Source organism: Octopus bimaculoides, chromosome 7 (genome assembly GCF_046866305.1).
Source record: "Octopus bimaculoides isolate indiv1 chromosome 7, ASM4686630v1, whole genome shotgun sequence".
Classification (NCBI taxonomy): Eukaryota; Metazoa; Mollusca; class Cephalopoda; order Octopoda; family Octopodidae; genus Octopus; species Octopus bimaculoides.
In genome coordinates this window covers 87,885,781-87,910,529 of record NC_142934.1, presented here as the reverse complement: position 1 = coordinate 87,910,529, position 24,749 = coordinate 87,885,781, and positions in this window count along the sequence as shown.

Below are 24,749 nucleotides of genomic sequence, written 5' to 3'. Positions count from 1 at the left end.
AGTGAACCAATGACTGTTAGATAGAAATAAAATGCAACTATAAACAGCAACGAAGTTTATGTTGCTGCAAAATGCATTCTGGAAAAGTATGTAGTTTTAACCAAGTAATAACGTTTGAAACTCTACGTTTAAAGCATCACTTAACGAATAATCCGTTGTATTAGGATTATGGTTTCACGGCCTGATGTTATTTCCTTTTAGTTTTCTCTTAATTAAATAAAAACGTTGCCTGTAAGATTTGGATTTAGATTGAACTAAATACTAAAATCAAACCTCGGTACAATGTTGCTCTCAATATATAGATTAATAAAATTTAAGGAAATATTCTTTATTAAGAAGAAATATTCAGACGTCTCCTTCGTAAACAACTTATTGTTGTAGAATATGCTTAAAAGTTAATTTCCTCTCCAAATTTAATTTCACTAGTATTATTAGATTATTAAAAGATTCAGCCAAAATGATAAAGTACGACTTTACAGTTTTATGTCTTTATTAAATCTCTATTATGTATTTTATATTTTAATTGCATTTGAGAAATATTACTGTTTCATCAAAGTTCTGAATAACAAAATTAAAATAATTTCTGTATTAGATATATCACCATAAATACAACGACGCCATAAATAAGTTTTGTTTAGAATACTGGTCTATATTTAGCATAATCGAACGCGTTATCAAATAATGGGTTTACTATTTATATTTTAAGGCATCTAAAATTATTATTCTTTCAGAATTGCTCGCATTGACCCAAAACAGAAATAAATCTTTTAACTCTTTTCATTTGTTTCAGTCATTAGACTGCGACCATGCACTTCCTAGAATAACTCCAGCCGAAAGAATTGACCCCCAGTAATTATTTAATTTTCAAGTTGCTACTTTTGCCGAACCGCTAGTTACAGGGACGTAAACATACCAATACCGATTGTCAAGCGGTAGTGGCAGATAGACACAGGTGCACACACACTCTCTCTTTCTCTCTTTCTCTCTCTCTCACACACTCAAGCACATCTGTACGATGAGTTTCTTTCAGTTTCCGTCAACTCACAAGGTTTGGTCTGCCCGAGCATATATAGTAGGCGAAAGCGAGTTTCCCATGTGCTATGCAGGAGGATTGAAACGAAAACCCTGTGCTTGGAAAACAAACTTCTTGTAACACAGCCGAACTTGTCCCTGGAAAAAAATGATAAAATAGTGAAGAATGTTCTTTACCAATTGATTGATGTTGAAGGGAAGAATAGACATTGAGACTGAATTCCCACTTTTTACATTTCGAAGTTGTTGTCAAGGTAATTGAATGGTTTGATATATCCGTGAGTGCCTATACGCGAGATATATATTTTGAACGATCAATAATAAATTGTATTGTATTGGATCGGTGCATAATTACTGCGGCTTTATTTCAGCAAATTTTATTCAATAAAAACAATAACAATATTTTAATAAAAACATCTCTAAATGACGCTCTGATTGTCTGCCAAGCAAATGGGAAGCAGTAACTTAAGTAGATGGTGAATATGCTCCGAAATGATCATTTAAAGATGTTTTTGTTACATGCTTTTGTAAAATATCTACAATAATTATGCATCAACCCAATATTTTTATATTGTATTTAATGAGCTAAAAGACACGAAAGAATGATTGAACGCAACGTAGTAATTAGGACAACTTAATACATCGAAATAGAGACTTGGAAATGAGTACTGTATAAACAGCGTAGAAAATCTGAATTTCAATATCAACTTTCAAGAAAGAAAACTGCAATTATTCTTCATACAACGCGCAAGGGACATGCTTGACTGGAAGCGGTGTCAATGCTAACCTACTTGAATTTAATACGAACCAAAATCAAAATTCGGTGTAACTACAACTGGGAACATGTAGACGTAGATTTATGACACTTCAACGCCATTCTGAGTGTTGGACGGCTGGACAAGTAATATTGATCAGGACTTAGTTTGGGGCCAGATATCCTAGAGTAGAAGTGTCTGGAAGAGGTAACGGATAATATACTCTCACCAGTAATGGTCAGAGAGAAATCTATTTGTGAAACCTCAAACTAAATTGGCGTGCGCCAACATCTGACCCAACATCTATTAGGATTTTGCATTGCTCCTCTTGACGTCTTACCAATCAGGAACATCTGCCTCCTATGATGTCGGCACCTACGAGGTAGAGGAACAGGCATACAGTGGCTGAAGAAGCGCAGGAATGGATTGTGGTTCTATACCTCCTGCAATTTCAAGAAAAGTACAAGTGTAGTCGCCGTTATTTATTCCGCTTTTTTATATTTTGAACTAAAATCTAGTCGAGGGTAAACCAGTGAAATACTGATGACAAGGCTACCGACTTTTCTCTGGTTTTACTACTACTACTACTACTACTACTACTACTACTACTACTACTACTACTACTACCACTACCACTGCTGCTGCTGCTGCTGGTGGTGACGCTGCTGGCTGATGTTACTTCTGCTGTGGCTACTTCCACTGTATAATATACAGAGGCGCAAGTAGTGGTGTACTTTACTCAATATAGTAACAGTGCTCCGTATTTTGCGTCCATATGGTGCCGGGTTCGAACTTCGGCTTCATCATTCTGAGCTTAATAAGTTATGAACCAGTGAAACGCTGAGATGATTTAATTGACTATATACCCGCAAAATGCTTAAGCAATAAGGTAATATTAAAAATCTCGTAAAAATAATGGCCATTACAGATATATTAAAACAGCATTTAAAACAACAATTTAGTTCGTATAACCTGTTAGCTTGAGCATATAAATAAATAAACGAGGTAAACGCACAACTATTATGGCTCATAACGAAAGGCCTTTGATAATTTGCCCAAATTTTACGGTTCATGATGAAACGCGCATATGTGATGGGTTATGATAAATGCAGCCACGCATTAATTCCTTGATTTTATTTATTTTATGGGAATCGATTATCCGTACAATGCTTACATTTATGATGAGGAACATTATTCAAATATTTATGTAGGCAACACAATTTTAAAAATCGCAAATGCATTTTCGATAACTGCTCTTTATGTCATATTCAGCTGCTAAAACCGAATGTTGTTCCGTGTATGGTAGCTAATCCTTCTCAGTTTTCAGACACAGATGTGTGGCAAAATCTTGCAGTAAATCATCTACAAGTGAAACTCTCGATTAGCTAGGGAAAATTCATATGCAAGTTATAGCTGCGCAGATTAAAGTTGAGCCCTAAGAAGAGGGTTAAGAATTAATATTCACTGGCATTAGATCAAGATTAAAATAAGTTGAAGCTAAAGACATTGCTGATACGATAGAGTTGTTATAGATTCCTACTGATGAGAAACACATTTGGTCTCAGTAACATGTGAAATATGAATATAGATGAACACAGGGAGATACTTTACGAATCTGCTAATAGTGTTAAACTAATTTTATTGATCATCGGTCTGTTTATGGTAAGTAATTAAAGAATAGGTTCCAGTCGATTCAGTATTCCTAACTTTCAATAATTTAAATATAGTTTAACAGGAGACACTTTACTTGTTCATTTTTCCATATACAGAATTACTAACTAGCAACTGATAATTAAATCACGATATGAATTGATATAGCAGGCAACCATTAAGATATTTCATTAGATAATTGGAATCAGTGGTCATATTATATTATGTTCTTAATTAATTATCATCCAATGATTTTAATCTGGAATCACGATTTATTGTTGAGTGAATGATAGACGAGTAGTGGAATTCTTACGGTTTGGCTTTGCTTGCGATAGAAGGTGTTCAAATTTCTAATATATTGCTTGTCAAGTTAATGACGTGGCCATATTGTGATTTTTAATCTGCACTCTTTACTTTTCAATTGATGTATTGAAAACTTGTTGACAGGTGTGTTTTCATTGTGTCTTCAATCTCAATTCGTGTTCGACCTCTCATATTCAATTCCCGAAATTCTACCTTTGCTATATCGGTTAATTATATTTTCCACAATAGTGACAAAGAGTTTGTCATCTCAAGTTCAAGAACTTTGAGAGTATAAAAATGCTTTATATTTAAATTGCTAAAATGTTCATATCTAGCTGGAAACATAATCAGAAGTATTGTCATCATATAAACTTCGCTCATTGTTTGGGTTTTGGATTAAAAACGCTTCAGGAGACTTCTACATGGGAGCATGTGATAATGTTATATGCTCAATTTTTTACATTTATATTAATTCTGGTCCGACTTGTATTAAAATTGTGCTACGACACATTCATATTTTCTACATTAATAATCTGCCCTGTCTTAGTTGCAGCTGCATTTAAACATATGCACATGATGAATCAAACAATATCCGTCAATAACCATTTGCTCCTACGTTTAATTCACTTGATATCTCGGTAAGACAAATGAACACTAAAATTCCAAAGAAATAAGTTGTTGTACATCAGCAGTGACAGGAATATATAATGTCGATCCATAAACGTGCCAAATCAAGTTATTATGTACACGACAGTGTGTTACAAGACAATATTCCCTTGACAGGCTGAAGAACAAAAGGAAAAAAAAACATGAACTGCTGAAAGGTTACAAATATTAGCGCTCCTTCGACTTCTGATAAATGCCCAAAAGTACATTTCAAGATCAGAAATGAAGTTAGCTCTTAAAAGAGACTGCGGATATTGCTTTTAATGAAAAAAGCACTCCCCATAAAGCAAAACTATTAAATCATCTCAAATAGAGAAGATATATATACACTCAAAATTATGCTATAGATCATTCATTGTAAAACATTTACTTTATCGTATCAGAGAGTATTGTAGTTCGCTTGAAGCATTGTGGATTGTTTGTAAAGAATAAAGAAGTGTTGAATGGTACAACAATGCATTATAATACAAAAACTGGACTATATACCTGTCGTAATTTAGTTATCAATAGTCCGATGATATTTCCTTCTTCAGATGCGACTCCATCTAAGAATATCTGAAGAAGGAATTGTATTCCGAAATATCATCGGACTATAGATAACTAAATTACAACAGGTATATAGTCCATTTTTTTGTATTATAGTGCATTGTTGTACCATTCAAAACTTATTATTGTATAATTTAATTGTATTAGATTATATACTATGACTACCATCACAACGATATTCCTGCCCTAGATATCTTACTTCTACTGTTTTTACATTAGCCTCGGATTGCCAAAAGTTGGAATCGGTGCTGTCATCCCCAGTATTAAATTGGAAATATTTTTTTATCTCTCACAGACACTCAAAAGCAAATTTAATCTCAGTAGCATTTCAAAATGCATTTGATCGCTGTTCCTACCATGCTGCAGCTCGACCGAATTTTCCGTGACATATATTGAACTGGAATTATGAGAGCCGGACATTATCTATCGTGAATCCACGTGTGGGACAAAAGTCGGTTGTGAGCAGTAGTAGTACTATTCGTACTAAGACAGAAATATTAATACGCAACCAATATTAGAGTAACATTCAATATGTAGAATTCACAATATGAGGAAATTCCACTTTAATTCGAAAATAATGGGAAGCTCTGGGAGAAGAAAAATTCCTAATGGGTAAAGAATATTTGCCAACATGATTTGCCAGGCGTAGGAGTGGCTGTGTGGTAAGTAGATTGCTTACCAACCACATGGTTCCGGGTTCGGTCCTACTGCGTGGCACCTTGAGTAAGTGTTTTCTACTATAGCCTCGGGCCGACCAAAGCCTTGGGAGTGGATTTGGTAGACGGAAACTGAAAGAAGCCTGTCGTATATATGTATATATATATATATATATATATATATATATATATATATATATATATATATGTGTGTGTGTGTATGTGTGGGTATGTGTTTGTGTCTGTCCCTCCAACATCGCTTGACAACCGATGTAGGTGTGTTTACGTCCCCGTAACTTAACGGTTCGGCAAAAGAGACCGATAGAATAAGTACTAGGCTTACAAAGAATAAGTCCTGGGGTCGATTTGCTCGACTAAAGGCGGTGCTCCAGCATGGTCACAGTCAAATGACTGAAACAAGTAAAATGGTAAAAGAGTATAAATAATGTGGCAGTCCTCATTAGGAAGAATGTTACAGTTATTTAGCCCCAGGAAACATCCTCTCCAGTTGGCTATCAACGGAATATCTGCGCCCTTACTGAATGTTTCTTGTTCAGAGATTTAAAAATTTTAATGTCTTGAAAGAATGCATTTTAACACAGGAGACATACACTATAGCTCTATATTTAAGAGATGAGGAATTATGTACATTATTTACAATATTTACATTTGACGGATATTTGTCCTCATCTTGTTTGCTGTTAACAAAACGTTTCGGCTGATATACCTTTCAGCCTTCATCGGGTGACTCGGGGAAATTTCGAACCTGGGTTCTCATTCCTAAGGTATTTTTCGATGTTATTATTATTATTATTATTATTATTATTATTAAGTCAGGTCACTGCCTGGAATCGAACTCAGAATCTTGGGTTTAGTAGCCCGCGCTGTTAGCCACTACGCCATATGCCCATGGGTAGAAATGGTTTGTCAGAACTCTTCTGGAAACATTTAATGTACAATCCTCCATATAATTTAAGGAAACCCAAGTACAAAAGGTAACAGAGATTTATTTAATGTCAACAAAAATTTTTGAAACTTGAATGTCGACTTGCTATCGTAAATTGCATCAAGGGCATGTGGCGGAGTGGTTAACAGCTCGGGCTAATAACCCCAATATTCCGAGTTCGATTTCAGGAAATGACCGGTATTATGATAATAATAATAATAACAATAATAATAATAATAATAATAATAATAATAATAACATATGAATGAAAAGGAAGGCAAAACAAATATAAAGCCTGGAAATAACGAAGGGAAACCTAATAATTACGATACTATGAAAATGAAAATAACCGAAGAACTGAAAACCACAGATCTTAGAATGGACCACAGATTATATCTCCCAAAAATCAAAATAGACAATAAAACAACATCAATAATAAATAGCATAAACCTGGCCGTCACGGAACTAACAACCACAGAAACAACAGGCAATATCACTGAGCTAAATGACATGATATATGCGGCAGCCACTGCAGCCACAAAAGAAGCAGGATACTCACTCAAACCCATCCGAACAGGAGTTCTACCACCCAAACAGACCTTGTGGATAAATAACATCCAGAACAAAATTAAAAAAAAGAGAAAAGATTTATCGATTCTCAACGAAATTAGTAAACAATCAACACTACTAAGTAACAAGAAGAAAACAAAAATACTGTACAAATACAGCATTACAGAAAAAGACTTACCTGAGGCAAAAGAAAAACTAAAGCAAGACATCCTTGCCAAAGCACAGAGGATCCGCCGGTATGAGAAACGCCAACGTTTCTTTGAACAAAACAAACAGTTCAAATCCAACCCCAAAAAACTCTACCAAGAACTGGGTAAAAATAAAATAGACATTACTTCAGCACCAACAGCAGAAGAACTAGAGAAATTCTGGAAACAAATATGGTCGGTGAAGCAACAACCCCAAAAAAGGACCATTAAAACAACGAACTTAGCACCTGAGCAACTCTGGGCCCCTATAACAACTGAAGAGGTCACCCAGACACTGCAGAGACTAAGCAACTGGAAAGCACCTGGACACGACAAGATCCCCAATTTCTGGTTAAAACACCTGCCAGCAATGCATAAAAAGCTGGCAGAAAACTTTAACAACATAATAGCAGATCCAGAAACAATGCCTGAATGGCTCACAAAAGGGAAAACCATCTTAATCCCCAAATCCACGGAAACGGAGAAACCACAAAACTATAGACCTATAACCTGTCTCCCTACGATCTACAAAGCCTTTACTGCAATAATATCGCAGAGAGTGAGTAAACACCTGGAAAATAACAACCTGTTTCCAGAAGAGCAGAAGGGATGCTGCAAGGGCTCATACGGCTGTAAAGATCAATTATTGATCAATAAAGCCATAACTGAAGACAGCCGCAGAAAGAAGAAAGGCCTCAGTATGGCCTGGGTGGACTACCAAAAGGCTTTCGACAGTGTTCCCCACACGTGGATTCTGGAAACACTAGCCATAAACAAGGTGGCACCAATTATCATAAAATACATAGAGCACTCAATGAACAAATGGCAGACAGTGCTACAGCTCCAAACAAAAGAGGGACTTGTGAAAACGAAAGCCATCCCCATTAGAAGAGGAATATTCCAGGGAGACACGCTCTCTCCACTCCTGTTCTGCCTGGCACTCACACCTTTAACAGAATTGCTAAATAGAACTGGATGCGGTTACAAATGCTATGGAAAAACAGTCAGCCACCTTCTATATATGGATGACCTAAAATTATATGCAAAAAACGACAAAGAGCTAGAAACACTACTACAGACAGTACACGGCTTTACCAAGGAAATAGAAATGAAATTCGGATTAGAAAAATGTGCCAAAGCAACCCTGAAAAGAGGAAAATTAGTTAAAAGTAGCAATATAACACTAGATAAAGCCAATGAAATAAGAGAACTAGACGAAAGCCAACCATATAAGTATTTAGGAGTCAATGAACTAGATAGGATACAACATACACAAATGAAAGAAAAAATAAAGAAAGAGTACTATAGACGAGTTAGATCACTACTAAAAACAGAGCTCAATGCTAAAAACAAGATAATGGGTATCAACACTTTAGCTGTCCCAGTTATAAGCTACAGCTACAACATCCTTAACTGGACACTAAACGAACTATGTAAAATAGACAGGAAAACAAGAAAAATAATGACAGGATATAGGATGCACCACCCAAAATCTGACATAGAAAGGCTATATATACAACGCACAGAAGGTGGCAGGGGTCTTATACAGCTAGAAAACTATTATAAAATAACCACCATAGGACTGCAAAAATACCTACTCCAGAAGCAAGGGAAACTAATACAAATAGCCACAAAACACGAGCAAAACAAAAAACTGTTTTCAGTATTTAAGGAAGCTGACAAATACAAACAAGAAATCAATCTACCTAACAAATACGAAGAAGAAGAAGAAGAAACAACAAAAGCTATAAAACAAATGAAATCCAAACTAAAACTAGAACAGCAACGGACCATGATAAAACGATGGCAAGAAAAGCCCCTACATGGTAAATACTGGGCTAAACTAAATGCGAAAGAAATAGACAGAGAAAAATCCCAGCAATGGCTGAGAAGCTCAGGACTCAAAGCAGAGACTGAAGGATTTTTAATTGCTGCACAAGACCAAAGCCTCCCCACCAGAAATTACCAAAAACACATAATGAAAAGAAATATAACAAGTAACTGTAGAATATGTGGAGATCGACAAGAAACAATAAATCATATTATCTCTGGCTGCCCAGTCCTGGCTAAGAAGGAATATATTCAGAGACACGACAGAGCTGGGACCTATATACACTGGAAGCTATGCCAACATTATGGAATAGCAACAGAAAAAAGATGGTATAAACACACGCCAGAAAAGGTCACAGAAAACGAGAAAGCAACCATACTCTGGGATATGCCAATACACACAGATAGAGAAATTAAGGCAAATAGACCAGATATAGTTGTCAAAGATCATGAAGGAAAAAAATGCCTTCTAATTGATGTTTCAATACCAGCAGATGACAACGTTTCTCTAAAAGAAATGGAAAAACTTTCAAAATACAAAGACCTGGAAATAGAGATAACTCGAATGTGGAATCTAAAAACAGAAACAATTCCTATCATAGTAGGTGCCTTAGGTATAATAAAAAAATATTCAGACAAATACATAACAAAAACACCAGGACTTACAAATATATATAACATACAGAAAATTGCACTACTGGGTACTGCACACATTCTACGCAAAACACTTTCAATACAGTAAACATAAGAGCACCACAGCAAACCACAGCACATACCCAAGGCGCACAGAGCTGCGCTCGGTAGTGAAGTGAAAGTACGTTATAAAAATAAAACTACTGAATAATAATAATAGTAATAATAATAATAATAACAACAACACTATCGAAAAATACCTTAGGAATGCGAACCCAGGTTCAAAATTTCCCCAAGACACCTGATGAAGGCTGGAGATTATATCAGCCGAAACGTGTTAAGAGCAAACAAGATGAGGACAAATATCCGCCAAATGTAAATAATGTAAATAATAGACATACACTATGATTAAAACGATAAGATTCTCAAGCTTTCACTACATAGAAAAGTACGTTTAATTCCGTGAAGTTACCATTACAGTGAAAGTCAAAGCAGACGACAAATGATTACAAATTACTACCACTATTTTTCATTTGTAATAGATTGCTCCTTTTCCTTAAATAAAGCGGTAGAAACGGTTTGTCAAAACTCTTCTGGAAACCTTCAACGTAAAATCACCCATATAATTTAACGAAACCCAAGTACAAAAAGCAAAAGAGACTTATTTACTATCAACAAAAAATTTTGAAACTTGAAAGTCTGCCTGCTATCGTAAATTACAACAGTTTAGCTGCATAGGAATTGGAGTTTTATGTCTAATAAGATCATTACATAGTACATTACGCGAATGTAGAACTGCGGCTTTTCGAGCTGAAAAAAATTGCCAACAAATTAATCAAAATATAGGTGTTTAATGTACTGCTACCGGCGTTGTAATATTGGCATAACCAATACACAGTTCGTATCCGCTAAAATATACATCCGCAAGATGTTACGTCTTTAAACGAAACTAATTTGCCGTGCTAGCTGTTTTATAGTAATACGTTGGCAGCCTTTCCTTGATGTGATAATATCATCTATTGGATCTTGCAGGTCTATTAATATGCTATATTGGTTGAAAGTAATGTACTTCATCGTTTATATGAGTGCAGAAAATGCTTCCAAATCGTTGTTTATGCTATCCTGCCCCAAAATTGAAATTGCATTCTTATTTGAAGGTAAGTGCAATATAGGTTGTTTTCCATGTTTTAGGTATTTTTCGAGGTAAAATGATATTACATGATGCACATATGAGATGAAATAATTCGCCATTTCTAAAACGAATATGTTTGCATATTAGTTGAAGGAGACTAAAATAATATGTAAAATGGATATATATGTATAGGAAAAGGAAATAATGTGGATCGATTTTGACTTATCAACATAAAATGTGCAAGTGAACTAATCAGTCTCAATGGTCCTTCTGAATGAAAACTGAGCATAAGGTCGGAATGAATCTACTTATACTAATTAATGATATACGTTAATTAGCTTCGTGGAATGGATATAAAATTCATGTAGTGTTATACACGTATCAATTAGTCTGATTAGTCATTCTGATTTAGTCATCTAAATTCATAATAAAGAGTGATGAAATATTTTTTTAATACGGAAACGCTGAATTAGATAGGAACATATTTTCGGGTTAATAATGCTGTTTCAATCTGTCTAGACTTTGGAGACGCTTTGCTATTGCGATATAATATATATTTGCTATTTCAAAGTAATAAATATTTGTGCAATATAAATTTTCAGATGTAGCTCTATCATTTATAAAATAAATGAATCTGAAGAAAGTAGACACTTGTACTTCAACGATTGACATAAGAATCAAAAAAATATTTATAACTATTATTGATGAACATTCGACTGACGGAACATCAGTAGACACTGGCATCTTTTTAACAGATATATCTTGAAATGTAGAACCACCATCATTGACCTAAACGCTTCCTCACTGGTCACAAAGAAATTTGGGAAATCTTCTAATCAAAGAATCCTTGACTATCCACCGACATAACTCGAAGATTGATAATTGGTCAGTACTTGGCTGTTGGCTTATACAGCTTATGAAGCTTCAGTAAGAATAACTATTTGTACCATGACTGCCTCTAACCAGTGGTTATCTACATGGTACTATCACCTCTACGACCACTGGTAGCACCTCTTGAGGCACAACCGATACGGTTCTAAATGTTCATCGCAGCTAAGCAGGAATACTGACAGTAGAGCTCTTTCCCTGCAAATATTAGTTCTTCTAATTCAAATATCTGCCCCACACTGACATCGACCGATATGTTTTGTGTGTTTACATCCCTTAACGGGCCTTTCTGCCCCAAATATGTTTTAAATTTATTCGTTTTACCGCACTGCAAGAAGCTTTTCCTCATCACTCATTTTACCTCATTGCTAAAATGCTTCAAGCAACCTACAGAAACACACAGACACACAGACACACACAGACACACAGACACACACACACATATACACACACATACACACATATAACATATATAACAAAAAATAAATGTATACCTGTCTATCTTTATCTCTCTCTCTCTCTCTCTCTCTCTATATATATATATATATATATATATATATATATGTATGTATGTATGTACGTATGTATATATATATATATATATATATATATATATATATATATATATATATATATATATATATATATATATATATATATATATATATATATACATACATATATATATATATATATATATATATATATATATATATATATATATGCATAAATACATACATATATAGATAGATATCAATATCTATATCTATATCTATATCTATCTGTCTATCTCTCTATCTCTCTCTCTATCTATCTATCTATCTATCTATCTATCTGCATCTATCTACCTATCTATCTATGCATATATATATATATATATATATATATATATATATATATATATATATTAGCATATAATCAGCCATGTGTTAGAGAGCATTAATCAGGTGTAAATGTAAATGCAACTTGTCTGCAAATACTTATATTTGATATAATATATCAACTGATGTGAAATGAATTTCTGAGTTTTATGCAAACAGATCACACTTTAGTGTTATTTTCAGACCTACCATTTCTCATATACATCTATATAAGAGAAGCGACTAAAAACTTTAAATTGTGTAAACATATAAAAGGTCACTGACGCAAAACGCACCCAAAGCCTCGTCCGTGGTGTGTTTATACATCATTATTCATTATCAAACAGTCTGTCACCTTATCAACATTGCCATTGTGCTTTAGTAGTAAAATATTTTACATGTTAATTATTGTCACATTGGAGGATTTAATTAACAAGTGTTAATATATTTATCGATTGAAAAATATAAAAATGTTGTTGTGTGGGTGATGTTGTGTGTACTTATTTCCCAAGATACAGAATCCAATTAGCGTCACTTTTATCATCTATGTAAGCTGCAAATTAAATTTTGTTTTATTGTGAAAAATGACATTATATTCTCTATATACTCTAACACAAATATTTTGCATTCTTTGATATACAAACCATTAAAGTTGTCTGTATTTTTTGTGATTACAAAATGGATAGTTGAATAAGTATATTTAATAATAGGAAATTGATAAACTTTCCTTTAGTTCTAATTCGACACATAAAATAGACTGGCATTTGCGAGAAGAGGTAACAGCATTTAAATCGTGTTCATAATTTTCCCGCGTGATATACTAATTGTAGAGAAATATAATTTTGACAATAAAAGTAGTTATATGATTTATTATATGAGATTTTTTCGATACAACAAGTACTTTTTCTACAGCACTTATATTCGCATCGGAGATAAATGCTTTTCTATCAAAGATGCGTTTTCGGCTGAAAATTCAACAGGCGAATTTTATAAGCGCTTAATTGTCTCAGGAGAATTGTAGTGGTCTCTTATCTAAAAATTATATAAAGATAGAAAAATTATTAAAAATATCATAATATCAAAATAATAACCATTCAATAGTCCCCCCTATCCATTATAATAACAAGTATATTATATACAAAAAACATCTTACATAAATTATCATTGTTTTAAAGTATCATTGTTTTAAATACAATTTGAACGAAGTTTAAGTTTAAAATAATAATGAAGATAAAATTAGTACATATTTAACCGGTGTTATAGTTAAAGCTATACTATTTAAAGCTAAAGACGTTTATTTAAGTATAATTAAAAATCAATTGAATAATAGAAAATACAAGATTATTTATTTCTACAAACGTACTAATAAATATATGAATGAAAAAATTATGAATGGAAAAATTATGATTGAAAAAATTAGGAAAGAAAAAATTATTAAGAATAAAAGATTAAACTTTATATATATATATACAAAGTTTTAATTTAAAAAAATCTTTAACGATATTATAAACTATAAAGATTAATTATTAATCAAATATTATTAATCAAAAATTATCGAAAATATATCAACACTATTCAAATCGAAGTTCTAATATTATGTTGAAATGAAACTATAACTTCTAAATAATTTAGTGTTAAATAAGTTATCTATTAAAAATAATCTATAAGGAACCAAATGAATAATATAAAAAACAAGAATACATATCATTTTCAAATAATAGAAAATCTTTAGCAAAGTAAAAAACAGTACTTATCCACATTTTTCCAAGTATTTCATATTAATTCATTTGCTACTTATTGTTGGTTGAGATATATATATATATCTAATTATTGTTCTACTTACGATCTTACGATTAGCTATATTTTTTAATAGAATTTATTTTCGATAATTTCAATTGATTTTAATCGATTTAAATTTCCTTTCTATTTAAAAATTAGTTATGAAACACGTGTAATCTTTTTATTATATTTATCTTATGATATTTACTTCACTTTATATCATACTCATTTATTGTGCTTTTAATTATTAATTTTTCTATATGTGATAGTGGATTTTCATCGATGAGTTCTTGAAACTTGGTTATTTTCCCTAAAACTATATATTTTATATATATTTTATCTATAAAGCTCAATTTAATTTTAATTTTTTTATAAATTGATTTTAATTGAGTTTTTACCTGTAATTTTGGATTTTGTCCCTAATATTATATATATATATATATATATATATATATATATTTCTTTCTCAGTAGCAATAGGCACGAAATTGAAGGGTTATTGACCGAGCTCGCAATTAAAGTCCGTCAAATCATGCCGGTACTGCAATATCTAAAATATGTAGTTATAGAATGAAATATTGTTCATACAGAATCGAAACGAGGTGAAGCATGAATTTACTGGTCACTCTGCCGGTACTTCCAAATTATTTCTTCTCCCTCTTTGTCTTTATGATAAATTTCCAAATCCCAGTATGTTATTTTCACCCTACCAATATTCCATGGTATCGATGTATTTTGCGAATCTGTTGTATCGGTGTTTCCGCTTGTATTAGTATGCGAAAAATAATTATCTATCGATCGCGTTCTTCAAACGCCTTTGAGGGTCAATATATTTTGGAAAGAAAATTAGTCGGCCGCGTGTTATGATAGTTATTCTTTACTAGAAACAGCTGGGTTCTCTCCAACAAGAATATTATCCACATGTTTGTGCCAACCGAATTCGCATGTCTTACTGTTTCGATAAATAAATAATTCTCGCAATATCTATACCTAAGACAAAGCCACAATATTCGTTCACTTAAAATCTAAGAAAAGGATTTCATTGAAAATGTTTCCATCCACAATTCGAGGTGATGTTATGTTGCGTGGCTACAGTTTTCGGTTATAGCGGTATCTATGCCTGATGCATGATTTTATGGTGCTGACATTAATTTTTTATCTTCTTTCTTTCACGTGACGTTGGTCGTCTGCATATTCTGCTGTTATTCTTATCACTGTTACTGATGTTGTATCTACTGTTACTTCCGTTGCAGTTTATAATTACTCCAACGTATGGGTTGCTGTTGTAAAAGACGGTGCTAACATCAAGACCTTTTCCCTAGTTTCCTCCCTTACTGACTGAACGACAAAAACGCCGTTAATTCCCACATTATTCAATATTTGAAATGATTTTTTAATCTTTTATCTTTTACTTGTTGTAGTCATTTGGCTTCCGTCATGCTGGGGCACCACTTCCACGGGTTTTAGTCGAAGGAATTGACCCCGAGAGTTATTTTTAAGCATGGTATTTATTCCATCGATCTTTTACTGAACCGTGGATGTCAACACCAACGCGAGTTGTCAAACAGTGGTGGGGGGAAAACACATTCTTTCAGTTTCCATTTAACAAATAGCCCGAGGCTATAGCAAAGAAGATAACTGCTCACGCAGAGGAACGAAAAGCCGGAACCATGAGGTGGGGAAACACGCTTCTTACGCCATGTGTAGAGTATTTCGCAGGGCGTGTATCAAAAATGGATCTGGTCAGCTAACAAACAAGCCAGAATATTTAAAACAGACAGAATAATACTATCGATATTAATATATTAATTATTAATGCACTAATGATATTAATATAATAAGAAGCAGATGCAAAGTACCAACTGAGATATTAAAACCTCAAAAAATACTAGACACAAGACAGAGACAATGTCATAAGGAGGAGTTCATACAAAAGAACCTCATAAAAGATAGTGGCTAAAAAGATGGAGGAAATTTTGTCCAGCATATTGCCAAATTTGCACAATATGCATTAACAAATATCTATATCTACACAGACACACACACACACACATACACACACACACACACATACACACACACAAACACACTCACGCACATACAGCCACGCGCACACAGACAAACAAACACAAATACACAGACAGTCAAGTGTATGTGTAAAATGTATGTGTGTATATATGTGTATGTATATGTATATATATATGTGTGTTTGTGTGTGTGTGTGTGCATATGTGTGTATGTATATATACATACACACACACATATATATATATATATATATATATATATATATATATATATATATATATATATTCGTATAAATGTATATGTATATGCATATGTACATGTGAGCGTGAGTTTTTGTCTGTGTGTGCACACATAAATACGCACATATTTACATCCGTATACTTTCCTTCTGGCAACTTGCACTCTTAAGGCTGATCTTGTTAGTAAATATCATACGATGCGTACACAGCTTTGGGGGTTTAATTAAGTCTCTTTCGTGTCATCAAGTATGATTTATTAAACGTAATGTCTTCAAGCATTAATTTAACGAATCGTTTGACGATGGCATCCATAAATTACAGAATAGGACTACATTAGGCGTGACACACCATGTGTCTGCATGAAAGTATGTTAGATTGGAATCGCATGCACAACAAATATACCTACGTACCACTCTCTCTCTCTCTCTGTCTGTGTGTCTATGTATGACTGTATGAATGTATGCATGTATGTATATATGTATGTATGTATGTATCTATCTATCTATCTATCTATCTATTTATCTATCTATCTATCTATCTATCTATCTATCTATCTCTCCATCTATCAATGGGCCGAGAGGAAGCTATTTCTAAAAGGTCGGGCTGAGGTAGTGAATGTCTATATAGCATTAGTCATCTACTACTGTGTGACCGTCGTGCCTTGTCCCGACCCTACCATCACAAAACTGGAACGCATACTCTTCCGCTTTTTGTGGAAGGGAAGCGTTCCGCTGGTTAGGCGATGCATTTGCTGTCAACATCTGCTAAAAGGAGAGCTGGGTATGCCGTGGTTGATGCGCATACATGCGTTGAGACGGCGACATCTCCAGCGCTTCATGGCTAAATATAAAAAAGTGCAATCACCATCTGTGATGCGCGCTTTTCTGCAGTACGTCTCACTCACCGAACCGCAGTCACGGATCAAGCAGAGACCGAGGCTGGGCGAATGGCACCGAGATTGTCCCCATGCTCTTGCGCAGCTCTGTCACCCGGGTTCAAATTTATGTGATTTCAGTTCCACCAAGGTTTTCTATAGAGGATTAGTGGAGGGTAGGTGTGACGACTTTCTTGGGCAAATTCTAGGTGTCGACAGGGAATACCTGACACGCCTCTTCAGGACCACTTTCGAGCTGGGACCTATGCACAATTTCTAGAGATCTCCGGCCTGGCAGTGCTATCGAGAAGCATTGGCCATTCGAGAGAAGGTCTACAGACACGGTTCAAGAAACACCGAAACTTCCTGCCCGAGATGCGGTCAGAACGATGAAACCGTTCTGCACGCATTCGTGCAGTGTCCACATATTTCAGAGCTGTAGACCTATGTCGAACAGCTGCTATCACATGTGGAACAAATCCGTTTGTCAGCCGAGTCTATATTGAATATTGCCTAGCTATCTCCCTTTAATGGGGAAGGTAAGTCAGTTTTGGTCGCACTGGTGGCTATAGCGAAAAAAATGTGTGTGGTGGACTCGCTTGAAAGCTTTATAGACAAATGCATTCCTCTCTGGCCAATCTCTGATCAACTTTTTCGTGTATCACTTAAAAAGGACGGTGAGAGTAGATAATGACATTTTGTCTGATGAAAGTTTTAATAAAAGGTGGGGAATGTAGCAAAAATGGTATGCATGAATGATGGAAACACTTTGAGTATTAGCCTGTAAAAAAATACAAAGAGAGAGGGGCACTTTGCTCGCGTAGATTTTTTTCTTTTGACGAGGTTCCCGTGGTTACTTTTGGTAGGTTTTACTTTCCACAGATAACTCTAGTCTGTGTTAAATTTCCTTCCGCCTTTGGGAATTCACATTGTGAAACACGACGTCACCTGTTTCCCTATAAATACTCACAAAAGCGTCTTTTTTTCGATCCTCATTCATAGATTTCGAAAAGGAAAATTCGACATTGTATTCTCCCCTCTGTGTTAATCCCTGTATGGCTAAATAAAGAAATCTTTCTTCTTTATTTATTGCCCACAAGGGGCTACACACAGAGGGGACAAACAAGCACAAACAAACGGATTAAGTAGATTATATCGACCCCAGTGCGTAACTAGTACTTATTTAATCGCCCCCAAAAGGATGAAATGCAAAGTGGACCTCGGAGGAATTTGAACTCAGAACGTAACAGCAGACGAAATACTGCTATGCATTTCGCCCAGCGTGCTAACGTTTCTGCCAGCTCGCCACCTTAAATAAAGAAATCTTTCTGTCTTTCAGTCTGTCTGTCTTTCTATCTGCCTGTCTATCTATCTGTACATGAATGCGTTTGTGCATGTTTGTGTGTGTGCGTGTGTATGTGTATGTGTGTATAAATGTGTGCGTGTGTGTGTGTGAGTATGTGCGCGAGCATCATAGTACGTATCAGTTTCTAGATACACAGACAAATATTTGATCAATATATATATATATATATATATATATATATATATATATATATATATATATATATATATATATATCAGACTGAATGACATACTTAGGCCTTATGGTCAATAAAATAAATAAAACCTTTTTAGCGTTTGATGTAACATGACCGTTGTTTAATGATGGAGCTAGTTAAATCAATATATATATATATATGTACATACATGTATGTATATGTTCATAGACTAGCTTATACACTCATCATTATAACGTATATTTGCATAGAGACATCGTACTTACAGATAAACATAGACGCAAATGGCACTTTGTTTCTTGCAAAGTAGTATTTTCAAGAAAATAGCTTCTTTACTCACTATTTACAAAATGAAATACTTCGACATTGAGACATAACATTGTACTTTGTGTGTATCTAAATCGCTTGACCGTATCCCTCTGTACGTCCGAAGAAGGGACCAAATATATTCATATATATTGGAGTAAGCACATAAATGTGAAACAAGGTAGAAAAAAAGAGAGTACTCAAATACCAGAGGTAGAATAATATGCTTTATTTAAAAGCAGCAAGAATATAACAAAAGCTGTTACTCAGAATTTCCCGTTCCCGTCGTCGGACAGGTTTTGTTAAAATAGAACAGAAATAACGATATAATCAAAACTAGTTAAAGGATACACCTTTAAAAACGGATTTGTTTCATTGGTCCTTTCAATTAACGGTCTTAACCATACAATGAACAAAATAAACAAAATAAATAAATTCAATATAAATCCATCCTGTGATAAAATCGAAGAAAACCTTACATCAAAGGGTGGATTCAAAATACATATTGTAAATAATTATGTACGAAATATAATTCAATTAATACATTAAAATTAAAATTAAAATTTTCACGCTGCATTACATAAATATTTCACAAATGTAATTCTAATTATTAAAGTGGAAAAATCAAAAGAGCCATTTCTAGTCATTTATTCAAATATATGATACTGTACCAATGACTATTTTTTAATTTTCTATATATATATGTATATATATATATGCATACACACACACACACACACACACACACACACACACACACACACACACACACACACACACACACACACACACACACATATATATATATATATATATATATATATATATATATATATATATATATATATATATATATATATATATATATATATATATATATATATATATATATAACGACTATAAAGCTTGAAACACGTGTACCGCGGAATCCTTTGTGTTCTGTTTTTATTTTTACGTTTTTAATTTATATATATATATATGTATATATATATATATATATATATATATATATATATATATATATATATATATATATATATATATATATATATATATATATATATATAATTGTAAATGCAAAAGATAAAAACAAAAACTCAAACAAAGGATTCTGCGGTACACGTGTTTCAAGCTTTATAGTTGTTACATCAGTGTATAATTGACAATATAAAGCTATCTTCAGCCGCAAATGTATTTCTCTCCCAAGAATTATATCACATAGGCGTTACAACTGTATCTATCTATCTATCTATCTATCTATCTATCTATCTATCTATCTATCTATCTATCTATCTATTTATCTATCTATCTACATGTGTGTGTTTGTGCCTGCGCGTATGTGTGTGTGCACGTGTGTGGCTGAAATCATGTGGAAAAATATAATATCCGTACTATTAGAACGCCAGTAGGAAAATTGTTTCAGATAACTTGATGGAATCTTAATTTCAGTAGAATAAAATATTTTCTTTTAGTTTCCTTAAAGAGCGAAAGAAGTGTGAATAAATAAAGGAAATTTTAAAGAATTTCCTCAGTCATATATGCCTACGCAAATGGTTCATACACTAGAAAGTGTTCTCTTTGTGTTGTGTGTGTTTGTGTATGCGTGATGTCAGCGATAGGACTTCTGGTAGTGCAATGTAAATGATTCCCATGACTCTTACAGACAGAATATCAATGAAAAACAGAAAACTCTTCAAAAGATTTATTTTTTAATGGGAGGAAGCTGACAGAACATCCAAGCCCTACTGATGACAATTGAGTCACATTTCATCTTTTCTTTTTTTTTCTTCACTTTAACGTGTTTCAGTCATTTGGCTGCGGCCATGCTAGATCACCACTTTGAAGAATTTTAGTCGAATGAATCGACCCCAGTACATAAGTGCTAGAGCAAACCTAAAAAGTTCTAAACATCCTTGTTTATCAAACAGCCAGCTAAAGTAAGTGCAGCTGGCTGATGTCTAATTAAACAATAGACTAATACCAAGAATCCAACCAGCGACAGCTGAAATAATACTGAATCAAAACAAATTACAAGAAATAACATTCTCGTAAATTCTACATCAATATAAGTGGTTGGACTATCATATCGCATCAGATCGATAACAACCCGTTATCGGAAAATAGTCTTGTTGCTGAATGAAGTTGTAAGGAAAACTTGCATAAATTCTTTTCGATTATAAAATCTGTAGGTCTGATGTGAGCATCAGGCGTAGGTTTTGTAATACAGGATAAGATGTTCCAACTTATAACAGAGATCTTGTTTAGTACATCAGGTAAAAGACTTTAAACTGACTTGCCAGTGTCTTTACTCATGACAACCCCTTACGAGTAAGCAAATTGGTTGATTGACTTCTAGAGTAAGGAAGTTTCTTAATTGGTTAAGTGTTACGATCTGGGTTGCAAGAAACTCCCGATTTTGCAGGAAAGTTCTGATGATACTTCTTCGGAAGAGAAGTTTTTATGATCTTCCAGATTATTATTGAAGAATCGTTTTACTTCTCTGCATAGGATTCATGAAATTCATTTTGAAATACTTTTCCTATCAGTTACTGTTCCTGAATACGCTGTTTTCGTCCCTTCTCAGTTCCAGTATTAATATGATATTTTCTGCAAATCAACTACCGAACAAAAAAAAATCACTTAACAACTCGCGATCTCTACCAATGTTCGTCGACCCACAAAAAACTTTCTACACTGTTAACCATGAAATGTTTTAAATAGGCTGCGAAAGACATTTTACCCACGCCATTTTGAGAGGAAGTCCAATGAAGCTCTTAGACTCGATATCATTTGTAAATGAAATGAGACGTGTCTGCATTCTTAGACAATACCTTCTCGGAATATATTCTAATTCCTGTGGCAACGAATTTGTATGTAATCTACATTCATTATTAGTCACCCATAAACGTTTATTCTGTATTGAATCAATGAAAGTAGTAAATTTCTGACAGTTGTCTTCTATAACCTACACTAAACTGATAATCTTATAAATCACACGAAGTTTGCTATTCAGTGCCTTAAAGATTACTCCTATGTCTTTTGGTTTGTGACAGTTGTAAGAATGACACTTATTATTAATAAACTAGGTTCTAGTAAAATATACACTGAATAACATATTTTATCGCAGTGTACACGTGAAACACAGAATGATTTGATAACTATAGGATTTGAAAATATGAACATGGACAACCCAAGACGATACTGTCGAAAATGGAGGAATCAAGTTTCCAATTAAGTTCATTGTATATCAAGATTTGCCATCACAAGTCTTTTATATGGCTTTGACGTCTGTGAAGATGATAAACAAAAATCTCATGAATATTGCTTATGAAGAACTGTAGAAATAAAAATGACCTTTGGTCCCCAAACACGGAAATAATTTTAGGATATATTCCAAGACTAGAAATATTCTTCTTAATTTCTGTCTCTGTTTGTGTAGATAGCAGAGAAGAGCAGGTGTGCCATCGTATCTTTATGAAAAATATTTTCTCGCAAAACGCTTAGAATTCGGCAAAAAGACTAAAATTACCCCCCAAGAAATATAATTTTCATGGAATAGGAAGAAACAAGTAAGACAAACCTCTCAGGAGGATAGGTCCATCGTTTTCTGCCGAACACTTTGAAAGAAAGCAAATATGACATCAAGATATTAAACATACATTTAAAATTGGAAATGTTGATATAACGTACAAAACGCATATTCAATCACAGACATGATGGACACTGTTTGATCCTTACGCAGATTTATTTAGTAGTCTGTGATTGGAAAAATCCACATCAGCTATGATTTACAAAATAAATTAACAAAAGTTGTTTTAAATATAATAAAACTTGCACAGCTGATCGAGGTCTAAAACACGTTATAGAGTATTAGAAAAGATGCATGATCTACATTTGAAACCGCTTCTTGATATAATAGTTTAGAAAACTCTTTCTGAGCAGAGAATTATAAGTCGAAATTAGCTGCTCAAGACATGGTTTTAATTATATGCATCTCGATCGAGAAGTCGTCTTACGGGAGTACGAGTTTATACTCGCGCATATTTATACACACGTCAACTCATATGTAAATATGTGCATGCATGCATATGTGTATATGTGTGTATGTGCGTGTAAGTTTGTGCAACAAAAAGATCATTGATGAGGATCATAGTAATGACTTTAATAGTACATAAATTATAAGAACTCTGCAGTGTAAAACGTTATATGACATGTAACACTGGACGAATATTTTGCAAACATCGTTAGTATGAGGAAATATGGCATACATTAAAAAATTATAATTCAGCAATTTTAGAAAACATTCTTGGTACCTGTGAAATGAATTTAAAATTTTAAACGAAAAGTATTTATTAGCTTAAAATATAATTAAATAAAACGAATTTCTCATTTGTATATATCTAAAAGTTTAGAAGTTTTCTATGAACGGGTCGACACTGAACAATGCCAAAGATCCTAGCAAAGCCATCGCGCTTCAGGATGAGCTTCAGGGGCCTTCAGCTTTTTAATATTCTCCCGAAGAGCCTGAGGAACCTGCATAAAGTGGATGTAGGCGTTTTCAAATCAAGTGTATCTCTTCCTGTCGACAGTCCCAGATGAACTTACAAAACGGCAAGAGGTGCATATGAGGGTAGCTATATCAAACTCCATTCTTCACGAACTACCACATTTTAGAGGAGGCTCTTAGTAAGAACAGTGTAGCAAAACGGCGGTGTTCCAGCTCTAAACTGAAACTATCAAAAACAAAAAAATCGTAATATAATTGTAAGCTATTCCATCTAAAGTGTATCTCTTCAAATTCTTTCTTTGTTTCAGTTATTCAAGTGTGATTATTCTGGGACCCGTAGTTTAATAGTTTAAAAAATCAACTCCTGTACTAATGTGTTTTAAGTACAGGTATTTAACCATCGGTGTCCTCTGCTGCACCACAAAGTTACTAGGACACAGCTATACTGGCATTTAACAGTTTTCCATCTCTTCATCATCACCGCCTTCCACCATCACTGCTGTCTCGAGAATTATTTCATTTTCACTGTGTTTGTTGCATTCTTTTATTTACTGCAGACACCAAAATTAGTTTGCGCACTCATACTTCATCTCCTATGCTCTCTCTGTAACCCCTTTACTTTCTGCCCCTCTCATTCTTTACAATGTAAATCGTGATTAGAGAAATCAACAAACAAAAGATTTATATCAGCTGTTATTCTATGTTGACACTTAAATTTTTTTTAAAATGCTTATAACTTGGAAACAACGCTGAACTGCGAATAAATGTTGTTTGAAAATCTATTTACACCTGTTGTATTTGACATTTGCGTTTGAAAGAAGTTTGAGTGAATTAAGATGTAT